General features: G+C 41.2%; 2 pseudogenes; both read left to right on the forward strand.

Moving 5' to 3' along the window:
- The first annotated feature begins 374 nt into the window (after window positions 1-374).
- LOC149244974 (5S ribosomal RNA) lies at window positions 375-493 on the forward strand (annotated as a pseudogene).
- A 53-nt stretch (window positions 494-546) lies between these two features.
- LOC149244975 (5S ribosomal RNA) lies at window positions 547-664 on the forward strand (annotated as a pseudogene).
- The last annotated feature ends 11,664 nt before the right edge of the window (window positions 665-12,328 follow it).

A 12,328-nucleotide genomic window follows, 5' to 3' on the forward strand; every position in this document is an offset into this window, starting at 1 on the left:
GGGACTTATCAGGTGGGTGGTGGGCACCAGAGGGACAACACAACGGTGGACTCGCCTTAAGGGTGGAAGCACTAAGTCAGTCTCTTGAATGCAGAGAAACGCTGGAAAGCCCCCCAATGAGCTCTATGCAATGTCGTTGGTGGCCACAAAACTTACATCTTTTTCTTTTTCTTGTGCTTCCTTAAGTTGGTTGGCCCCCTACAGGGCAAAAGGCCCTACCAAGTTAGGGAAGAGGCCAAGCCGCTACGCTGCGTGGCGGGTGGGGGGAAAACATCTTGTCGAACCGCTTCATATCGAGGGCATTGGATGGGCCCCATGCACTCCTCGTCGCTTAGCTATCTCCCTTGAAGAGGGGCAGGGCGCACGATCCTTGCAGGTGCGATCATACTAGCGTTAATGCACTAGATCCCATTAGAACTCCGTAGTTAAGTGTGTTTGGGCTAGAGTAGTACTAGGATGGGTGACCTTCCAAGAAGTCGTAGTGTTGCAGCCTCCCTTGTTTTTGTGTGGTGCTCGTTGAAGAGGGGGAGGGGGTAGGTTCCTTGTGGGTGTGATCATACTAGCATTAATGCATTGAATCTCATCAGAACTCCGCAGTTAATCACACTTGGGCTAGAGTAGTACTGGGATGGGTGACCTCTCGGGAATTCTAGTGTTGCATCCTCCCCCTTTTCTCATGCAGTTCCATGGTGATGTACTCCATGCAGATTCATCGAAATTTTGGCGTTGAATAAATCGTGTGTTATTAACCTAAAAGAGATTTTTCTCTAATCGTGATGAATCACAGAAGTTCGAATTCAGAAAAAAGATGCCAATTTATCATCCTAGTTGGAAGTCACAATGAGGATTCTAGGGCGACAAAGGTGAGATATTGTGAGAGTTGAAGATGAACCTAGGAATATTCACATCATTGTAGCAAATACGTCACGAGGAAAGTAGGTTCGAGGTTCAAATCATATGCTTTTTATGAATTCAGATTTTGGAAAAATCCATGGATCATCAAAGGAATACCCATTGATTAACATGGAATTGCATACCAGCCATCCTTGCACCATTTTCACATAGTATGGGATTATACACATCAGTATGCCAAGCTCCCTCAATATCAGGATGTGTTTATTGTACTGCATCATGCCACCACCATCTCCCCACATCTTCCTCCCATATTAGATGCAGATGATGTGCCTCAAACCATTAATCACATTGCTTCTGAGAATCATTGGTGTGCATCTCACCCTTGTATGATTTGTTCCAAAACACATCACCCCTCATCAACATGCCCATACTTGAGGGTGTTTTAACAATCTCTCACTTTTATATCGCAACACCCATCAAGTGTTTTTTATGAGGAGTCTCATCCCTTATGACATGCCAATTCCTTAAGAATTGTTCCCATAGCATTGGAACAACCCTTGGATACCTCCACAAGGTCATCGTAGACCACCATTAAGGAGATACTTCCACCTCTGGTGTTGATGACACACAACATCATATCCACTTCATTTCTTCTTCCATAGGAACAATGATTAAATTTGTCTTCTCATTGTTCCACAGTGTCAAGTTCACTTTTCCCACTATGAAGGTAGCACCTTCTAAGGCTACTTGGACTCAACCAATCTATGCTTTTTCCACATATGTTGGTCCTATGACAACAAACATGACATCATACCCCTACTTGTGCACTATCACATCCATGAGCCAACCCATCCCTCATGACCAAGCAACACCTACATCCCCTATTTCAAGCCTCTTCCATTCTGATGAAGATATCATCGAGGCCATGACCACATCAAAGTGCCCATGGGATGCCATGCATCATCGCTCTTTCTTCCTCCCAAAAAAAACATTCACACCATCTGAAACATTAGCATATACCATTTACATAGTGGAAACCAAGGACTTCATTCTTACGAGTCTTGTCGACTAGTTTTAAAACCCCATACGAGTGATAGATACATTTGAAGAAGGAAACATGTCAAACATTTCACTCACCATCAATGTAAACATTTTGGCCAAGCCTGACATAGTAAAAGAAATATCGATGGGGGGAATATGTTCCCTATATGAACTTTCCTCATACAAAGCCCTCTTCTAGGAATATAGGGACATCTTTATTTGGTCATATTGATCCGAATTGGATCCATGAAAAATTATTAGAGTTATATGACTGTATCAAATCAAGACAAACTTCAAAAACTTGTGGACAATGAGCTATCAAGAAGACCTCTAGATAGTGGCAGTTTGTAGCCAGCAAGGAACGATGAGGACCTCAGTCAAAGCGCACTGACCGAGGCCCATGGAGACCACACAGGGTGCAAAATAGCAGTTAGGAAGTATGGATTGGAAAAATGGAAAGGCCTCGAGTGCTCAGTCACAAGGAAAGCCGAAAACCATGGGAAAAACGCTAAAGTGAAAGGCGGGTCCCGCGCTCCAAAACTGGTGGAATATCAGAGGCGTTTTGGGTGGTAAGGGAAATTTTCAGGAGACCCAACGGTTCCATACAGAAAACGACGTGTGTCCGGCGGATGAGAGAGAAAACTGCCTCTCATCGTGGGCTAACGTCCAAGCAAGTCAACTGCATGATAAGAGCGATAACCATAGGATCTGGAGGCCCCAGATCTCACGACAGAGATTGCGCCCGATGGGAAACTAGATCTGGAGGGAGAATTAAGCAATGGCATATAAAAGTCTGAAGTTCAATTTGACCGCTGAGTTGGCGGATGAATCATTACATAGAGTAACCAAAATATTGAACCGTTTGAGGAAGAGTTGGCGCAGTTCGTGAGAGGACAAGTGGCCACTTCCCTGTGAGACATTACACAATGGTGATGATGCAGAGGCAGGGAACTCCAAGCGAACAACAACAGGTGATCCAAAGGGGCAGAAGAGGAAACGAATAGTCATGAGATGTATTGGCTTTAATCCATGAATAGACAGAGAACAAAAACAAGCGAGACAGGAAAAGGAAGCATTGTCAGAAAGAAGAGAACAGTGAACAAGGAGACATAAGAGATAGAAGCAGACGCAAAGAGCCAAGCTGACCTGCAGAGCTAAGGTAGCATCGAGCAGACAGAAGGCTTGAGAGGTTCAGGCAATACTATGAGGATATCTATCGAGAACTGAGTACCAAATTGGACTCAACCCATCAAGACTAGTTGAGGTCGAGACCTGGTAAGGAAGAGTCTGTGCACTCTAATGGCTTGGGGGATCTAAGAACCACCCTACCAAGCATCATCTATTTCAGGAGACTCAATTTGAGCTCCTCATTGTAAAAAATCTGCTTTAAGACACAATAAAAGAAGGCCACCACTGAAAGCTGGACCGGAGACGTAGCCCAGGAGGATTGGGTGAACTCCTTATTAATTTGTTGTGTTCTTGTATTTGCTTACTGTGTTTCTCTTACTGTTTTCCATTTTCCAGTGTCTATGCATTTCGAAATCTTATCTATCTGTTGCCTAAGATAACATAGACACACACTAGCCCATGAGTCTATAATACCTTCATTCATTAATTAATCAACTGAGGTCACTCACGAGTGATTTTTAGATCAAGTGGTATTAGAGCTCTAGGCTGTTAAGGTTAGACAAGCTTGTGTTGGGTTTAGCTGTTGAATGCTAACTAGATCAAAGCTCAAGTTAGGAGAAGGAGAGTTGGTCGAAACTAATCCTGAAATTGGGAGAAACTATCCTTGGAAGACAATGTCAGAGGAAGGTTCTATGGGGCCAGACCCTCAATTCATAGATAGTTTCCTGGCCATAAATTCCATGGTAGAGGAAATGTATAAGGACTTTAGAAAACACAAGGATGAAGATTCATCAGGCTCCAAACAAGATAAAGGAGAAAAAGAGTCTTTCCTTCATGACCACTCAAAAGGCAAAGGGAAAGAAGAAAGCTTTCTCACACCTCCCAATAGCCCTGAACATAAAAAGAAGTCATCTTTGATTAAACTAGATGTTAAATTTGATTTACCTATATATGATGGAGATTTGAATGTAGAGAAGCTGGACAATTGGATTAGACAAATTGATCTTTATTGCAGAGTGCAGAGTATTAGACAAGAGCAAGATTCAACTGGAAAGCCTACACCTTGGAGGCACTACTTTGGTTTGGTGGGAAGGCAAGACCCAAGCTGATATTAAAAGACATGGTAAGACCATTTCTGTCTGGAGTGAATTTGTTTCTGCAATCAAAAATTAGTTAAATCCATTGTCCTACATGCAGCAAGCCATGATAAGCTGGCAAAATCTTCGACAGTTGAAAGGCAAAAATGTACAAGGATACACCCAAGAATTTAGGAAGAGAGCATTGACTCTAGGAATCTCACTAGACTCACCTAAGACTCTGTTGAAGTACATTGGTGGTCTACACAGCTACATGAGGCACACTATCCTCATGTTTAATCCCACTAGTATAGATGAGGTATCTGTACAAGCTACTCATCTAGAAGCTAAAGGAAAGAATGGAAGTCTAGAAGTTGGGGGATCATCCCAACCCACTGCAAGAAAGAAGAAGGAGAAAAGAAAACAGAAATGGAAAGCAAAGAAGGCTAACACTGCACAGAAGAGCAAGTCTTCATGCACTCACTATAAGAAGGAAGGGCATGATGATGAGCACTGTTGGATTCTGCATCTAGAGCTGAGACCTAAGAAGTTCGAGAGCAAGAAGAAGAAGACTATTGCAGCTATTCACAAAGATTTGGAGTCAAAATCAGGAGATGAAACAACTATAGTAGCCACATGTATAAAAGGTAAGAATTCTGAAGCATCTACTAGTAATTCTACTCAATCTACTATTGATGAAGAAAATGAGAGAAAAAGACATGAGCTTTTACATATTCGAGTTATTTCCAAACATCAAAAGATTGATACTTTGTTTGATATTGGCTCACAAGTAAATTTAATTTATGAAGCAATTGTAAAGAAGTTGGGATTAGTGACTACACCTCACAAGGAACCATACCCATTAGGATGGTTGAATGATAAAGCACAACTACAAGTGACTAGACAATGCAAACTCAGGTTTTCTTTTGGGTCAGCATTTGTAGATGAGGTTGAGTTAGACATAATTCCTTTGGATATATGTGGAATTGTTTTAGGAAGTCCTTACTTGTATGATAGAAAATCTATCTTCTATAGAGCTGAGAACAAGTATCTACTTGTTAAATATGGAATCTAATACTTTGTAAGAGCTCATAAGCTCAGGAATAATTATACTCTCATAAACTTAGGGTAGATGAAACGAATGATAAATTCATGCAAACAATTCTTACTGATGGTTGTAAAGGAAAATAAACCTGATAAAACCAATGTATTTGAGGGTTGTAATGCTAAACAACAAGTTGATTTAGAAAAAGTTGTTTCAGAGTATGATATCTTGTTTCAAGAACCTAAAGGTTTGCCATGCAAAAAGGAAATAATGCATGATATTATTTTGCAGCAAGATGCTCCATTGCCTAACATTGGAATGTACAGGTTGTCCACTTTAGAGAATGATGAAATCAAGAAGCAGGTGCAGGAGTAGCTCGAGAAAGGGTTCATCAAACCTAGCACATCACCATGTGGGTCACCAATCGTTTTGGTGAGAAAGGAAGATGGCTTATGGAGAATGTGCATTAATTACTGAGCACTGAATAAGGTAACAATCAAAATCTTTATCCCCTTCCTCGTATAGATGATTTGTTAGATCAATTGAAAGAAGTCGTTTATTTTTCCAAGCTAGACTTGCATAGTGGATATCATCAAGTCAGAGCGGCAGAATAAGATGCATGGAAGGCTACTTTCAAAACAAAGCAGGGATTGTATGAGTGGCTGGTTATGCCTTTTGGCTTAACTAATGCTTCTGCTACTTTCATGAGATTGATGAACAATGTACTCAGACCTTTTCTTGATGATTTTGTTATTGTGTATCTGGATGACATTCTGATATTTTGCAAAACATGGGAAGAACATTTAAAGCATGTTAAGCAGACACTAGATGTTTTGAAAAGAGAAAAACTTTATGTTAAACTCTCAAAATGTGAATTTGACAAAACATCTCTAAATTATTTGGGACATATAGTAGGGGGCGATGAATTGAAGATAGATCCCTCTAAAGTGGCAGTCATTGTGGACTGGCCTAAACCCAAATATTCTACATAAGTTAGAAGCTTCTTAGGAGTAGCACAATATTGGAGAAAGTTCATTTCTAACTTTTCCTTAATTGCAGCTCCCTTACATGCTTTAACAGGATTGAACAAGGTGTTTCAGTTGGGAGGCAAACAACAGAAAGCCTTTGACACCTTGAAAGAAAATATTAGTACAACACCTATACTAGCACTGCCTAATCTTCAAAGACCATTTGAGATCCAAACGAATGCCAGTGACTATGCCATGGGAGCAGTGTTGACACAGCACGGTAAACCCAAATGTTATCATTCTGAGACATTTAATTCTACAGTAGTTAACTATCTCACATATGATAAAGAATTGTATGCATTAGTACAGAGTGTGAAAAAGTGGAAGCATTACTTAATGGGCAAAGAGACAATAATACATACTGATCATCAACCACTTCAATACCTACACTCCCAAACTAAGTGGCAACAATCAAGGCACTATAGATGGATGGGTTTTCTACAACAGTTTCATCTAGTCATCAGATATAAAAAGGGCATACACAATAAAGTTGCAGATATGTTATCTAGACCCATTATAAATGCACCTACTATACTTAAGCATAATTCTGTGTTACATGAGAGCTACATTGAACAATATGCTCAAGATATAGATTTCAAAGATGTATATGCAACTTTAAGTCAAGGAAAACGAGTAGAAGAACTGGATTATCATGTAAAGGACCGACTCCTATATCATTGTGGGAAGCTATGCATTCCACAAACTGAAAGAGTAAAGATAATTCGAGAAGCACACACTTCTCTAATATCAGGTCACTTCGAGGTAACTAAAATAGTTGCATAGCTGCAAATATTTTGTTATTGTCCAAAAATGAATGAGACAATTTCTAGATATGTAAGAGGGTGTACGATGTGAGCGAAAAGCAAGCCTAGCAATAGAAAACTAGGATTGTACACTCCATTACTAGTTCCTTTTCACCCTTGGGAAAGTGTTTCCATGGATTTTGTTGGAGGACTACCTAAATCTAGGAAAGGTCATGATTATCTACATGTTGTTGTGGATAGGTTCAACAAAATGTGTATTTTGGTACCTTGTAATAAACATATTACAGTTGAATAAACTGCAAAACTGTTCTTTCAACATGTATGGGTTCATTTTGGATTACCCACTTCCATTGTATCTGATTGAGACACCCGATTTGTGGGAAAGTTTTGGTCAAGTCTATGGGAACTGATGGACACCAAACTGAAGAAAAGCACAGCTTTTCATCCACAAACTGATGGCCAGACAGAAGTAGTTAACAGGACAGTGATCCAGTTACTCAGGGGATATTGCAGCAAACATCTTAAGCTTTGGGATGAACATTTGTGTTATGTGCAGCATACTTACAACAGAGCAAAACATTCTTCTACACAGAGATCTCCTTTTGAGACCTGTTTTGGTTTCACACCAAGGTCTCCTTTGGATTTTGTCTTTGGTAAAGACACCATAGTTGAGGGACATAGTGATGTGGACAGGGCAACTAGGTTCATTGAACAAATCCAAGAGATCCACCAGGCAGTATAGGAACAACTGGAGAAGAGCCAAGCCAAATACAAGGCAAGGCATGACAAGCATCAGATGGAGCATAGTTTCCAAGTTGGAGACCAAGTCTAGTTGTACATCAGCAAGGACAGAATGCAAGGTGAAGGTAAAAAGCTAAACCCTATCAGGTATGGACCTTTCAAGATACTTGAGAAAATTGGTGAGAATGCTTTTTGCCTTGATCTAGCAGCTTACATGCACATCTACTCAGTCGTAAATGCAGATTGCTTAAGAGTATTTGAACCCTCACTAATTGAGGATCCCGAAGAGCAGAGTCAATTGCCTTCTATTGATGACCTGTTACCTGAATATCTTAATGAATTACAGGAAGACACAATTCTGGATAGGAAGGTGAGGACGACACATAGGGGAGATGTTGAGTACCTCAGAATTGGGCTCAAGGGTTCAAAGCCGAGCAGTGCAAAGTGGATAGAGATTGGACAAGTGAGACAATTGTACCCTCACTTAGTCAATGCTTGAAAACCAACTTTTGGTGGTCCAAAAGCTTTTTTAGTGGGAAGGCCATGATCCGAATTGGATCCATGAGAAAGTATTAGAGTTCTATGACTGTATCAAATCAGGATAGACTTCAAAAACTTGTGGACAATGAGCTATCAAGAACTCCCCTGGACAGTGGCAGTTTGTAGCTAGCAAGGAACGACGAGGACCTCAGTCAAAGCACACTGACTGAGGCCCATGGAGACCACGCAGGGCGCAAACTAGCAGTTAGGAAGTCTGGATCAGAAAACAAAGGTCGTTTCTGATGCGCGATTAGCACTGCGCTTAGCTGGGAAAAACCCCTCGAGATGGAAAGGCCCCGAGCGCTCAGTCACAAGGAAAGCCGAAAACCATGGGAAAAGCGCTAAAGCAAAAGGCAGGTCCTGCGCTCCAAAAGTAGTGGAATATCGAAGGCATTTTGGGCGGTAAGCAGAATTGTTAGGAGACCCAGCGATTCCATACAGAAAACGACGCGTGTCCGGCGGATGAGAGAGAAAACTGCCTCTCATCGCGGGCTAACGTCTGAGCAAGTCAACCACATGATAAGAGCGATAACCGTATGATCTGGAGGCCCCAAAACTAACAGCGGAGATTGTGCCTGATGGGAAACCAGATCTGGTGGGAGAATTAAGCGACGACATATAAAAGTCTCAAGTTCGATTTGACCACTGTGTTGGTGGATGAATCATTACACAGAGTAACCGAAATACCGAACCGTTTGAGGAAGAGCTAGCGTAGTTCGTGAATGGACAAGTGGCCACTTCCCTATGAGACATTACACAATGGCGATGACGCATAGGTAGGGAACTCCAAACGAACAGCAGCAGGCGATCCGAAGGGATAAAAGAGGAAATGAATAGTCATGAGACATATTGGCTTTAAGCCATGAACAGACAAAGAACAAAAACAAGTGAGACAGGAAAAGGAAGTGTTACATAGTGATTTGTCACTGTCTTCATCCCAATATTCCTACTGTGTCATGTGTCCAAGTCATACATGCTCATAATAGACAAATGCTCTCTGATGTTGCCAAATGACCCACTTTTCCAAAGGTTTCTTCCTCATCGCGTATATTGGCTTAATAAACGTGCTGAAGGGCGCTCCAAAACAGTCTGGAAGCGCTGCCATCACGAAAGTACACCTGATTCCTACGATGGTCCGATTTTATGTGCCAACGCGACTGTCTCTTGTAATCTTCAGCGATGACCTGATTAGCTACGTTATTCAATAGTGATTTCAGTGTGGAAGACCAGTTATGTGCCCGCGATGATCCAGATTAGGCGAATTTGTTCCAACAGTCGGCCTTCCAGATGACTCCAAACCTGGTTGTTGGCATAGTTTGTGTCGCCCTCCTTTCTCTGGCGTGGTTGTTCTGTCATTTGTGCTACCTTCCTTGGAGATAAGTTCACTCTTCCACCTTTCATGGAGACTCCTCCTATTTAAACCCTCACCATTGCTATGTGCTGCTAGTTTGGAGTTCTTAGTTTTTGGAATTCTTAGTCTTTGGAGTGGTTGCTGATAGTGCTGTTAGTGCTTGTGAGTTTTCGAGATAGCTGGTGTGAGTGTGACAAGTGTGGGATTGTTGATAGATTGAGGAAGGTTGTGAATTGCCCTTAATCTTGTGTAAAACTTGTGAGTGAGAGAGACTTGTATGTTGGGAGATCCATCTTCAAAGAGTGAATGCTTGAGGAACATGCTGGCTGGATCCCTTTGAGAAGGCTTGTGACATCAAGACTTTGGTTGTAAGCTTACTCTTATTTCATAATTAATGCAATCAATGATGTTTTCCTATGTCTTGTATGTAATTTACTTGATAGCTTATGACTTCTTTACTTTGTGAGTAAATAGATCATTGTTATTCCGGTTACATGCTTTGTTGTATTTCCTTTGCATTGTTTCAGGTTGATTACTCATTGGGAGAAGGAAGCGGAAGCTGGAGCAGCGCAACGGAACTCCATCGACCACCGGTTGAGGTAGGCCTCCAACTATGACTGTTTAAGGAAAGCTATTGTTGATTTGTCCTTGTTTGTGACTAGACCCACTCTAGGGCTAGAGGGGTTGCCTCTGTCCGCAGAGGGAACACTTTCCTGCATCACAAATTGGCGACTCCACTGGGGAGTTTTGGCCTTTGTTGTTTTCTTATTTACTCTTGTCTTGATTTTTGTTTGGTCTCTTTTGAAGTTTTGGGGATTAGTTACCGATCCTCTGAGTTTCCTGGACTGATCTGGGAAATTCCCTTATTTGATTAAAGATTGATTGTCTTTGATTTGGGAGTTTTTGGTTTGCCTGTTACTGTTTTGAACATCATCGTGGATTTTAATTTAACAGTCGCACTGTCATCGCATCACCCCTTTTGTAGTATCCTGTTCATCGCGTAATTATGCTTAACAATCGCGATGGTTCTGTAAATCAGACCATCGCGAAAAATTCATGTACTTCTGTGCTCACATCGCTTTGTTGCTGCGGTGTGCTCTTTATCAGCGCTTGTTGCTTGTGTATCACCCGCGCTGATTGCTGTAGAATTGATTTTTTCAATTCTGCCTCCTGAAGCCATCAGTCTTGCTAGTCCCTTGCTGTTCTCACTTGTTTGGTAACTTTTTTTTCACTATCTAGAGGTTGAGGCACTCTCTTGTGAGCTTTGTTAAATGAATATTGTTTTTCTTGCTTTGTGACCTAGTTTCATTGTTTCAAGTCTTTTGGGTCAATTTCGCTTGGTTGCTTCTTTGCAAGGATTTGTTTGCTGCTTGCTGTTGGTTTGATTGAGCCTTCCCCTTTGCTTACTTTTGGTTGATTGTTTAGTGATTGTTATTGGACTAATATTGCCATTGTTTCGATTTCTCTTCACTACCCGGACATAGATTACAATTGTTTGGATCAACCATTTTTCCACATTTGTTTGTTGCTTATTGGTTTCTTTTAGATTAGAGACATCAAAATAAAAAAGATTGCATTTCATTTAGCATGTGAAAGTGAAAGTGAATTTGCATTTCAAGTTGCATATTGAAAAGCGAATGATTAAAATCTCTCATTAGTAGTATTCATGCACTTTAGGAATTGATGTCTGTTTGCATTGAGTGACTGTTTTGTTGCCTTGGTTTTCTTGGTTTGGGAATGATCTCTCTACCCTCCCATAGGTAGGTGTTCATCGAAAAAAAGGATATTTCATTCATTATAGCTGCATCCTAGGTTTTGTTATATACATACGGTAAGGCCTGAAAACTGAAACATAATCCAAGATCAACTTTAAAATGAACTGAATAAATCTAACAATGCATTGGAACATAATGCACACATTTAGAGGTCTAGGCTAGAGACGTGCTCTGGCGTCGTTAAACCTAGTCACTTTTGTTTCCACTCAAGGTTGGGTGATTCCTCCTTCTACGACTCAATAGTGGTCTAGCACGGATTTGTGCTCCCATGTACCATCGAGTATATGCTGGGAGACTTCACTAGGTTATCATCCTTTATCCATAGGAAGTCGTGTCTGCTGTCTTACAAGCTGTAACACACTGAATACAACATTCGGGAAGATTGACTGTCGTACGGAAAGCCCTTGGTTTTCATATGACTGCCAAGGTGTATATGCAGTTTTACGGGTTTGTCTGGTAAACCTTTTGCCTAGTTCTCCAGAGTAGTCCCTTTCATTCCTTTTAGGACTCCCTAAAAGAAAAGGTCCATCTGAGCACTTGTCACTTCATGCTCATTAAATATTCGAAGGTAACTAGAGTCATCTTTTTGTCCTTTACTCGACTCTTTAAAGATGAAAAGGTTCAGTTTTGTTCCCGTGTCTTAAAATTTATTTGGCCACGATTCACATTTACCCTGTTAGATCTTGTTTGCGTTAGCTTGAGTATGGTTCTTTCTCATTCTCGATGGCAACATTCCCCGAGTCTACCAGCCAAGGTTTTCCCCCAGATGGAAATCCTGGTCCATTTCCTTCATTTGGAAATGTCGGTGCTCCGTATATGGAAACCTTGTCTTTGCCTGGGTTAACCATCAGTTTGCCCGTATGGTTGTTTTCCACCTCAGTGGTCCCGAGTGTCATGACTCCTGTTCCACCATCCCCTTCATCCGAACCAAGACATGTTGATTCCAAGGCAAAGCCTATGCCTTCTTCCCCTGTTTCTTCCTCC

Source organism: Pinus tabuliformis, chromosome 7 (genome assembly GCF_031772625.1).
Source record: "Pinus tabuliformis cultivar Carrire ecotype Pingquan chromosome 7, CPIR1, whole genome shotgun sequence".
Classification (NCBI taxonomy): Eukaryota; Viridiplantae; Streptophyta; class Pinopsida; order Pinales; family Pinaceae; genus Pinus; species Pinus tabuliformis.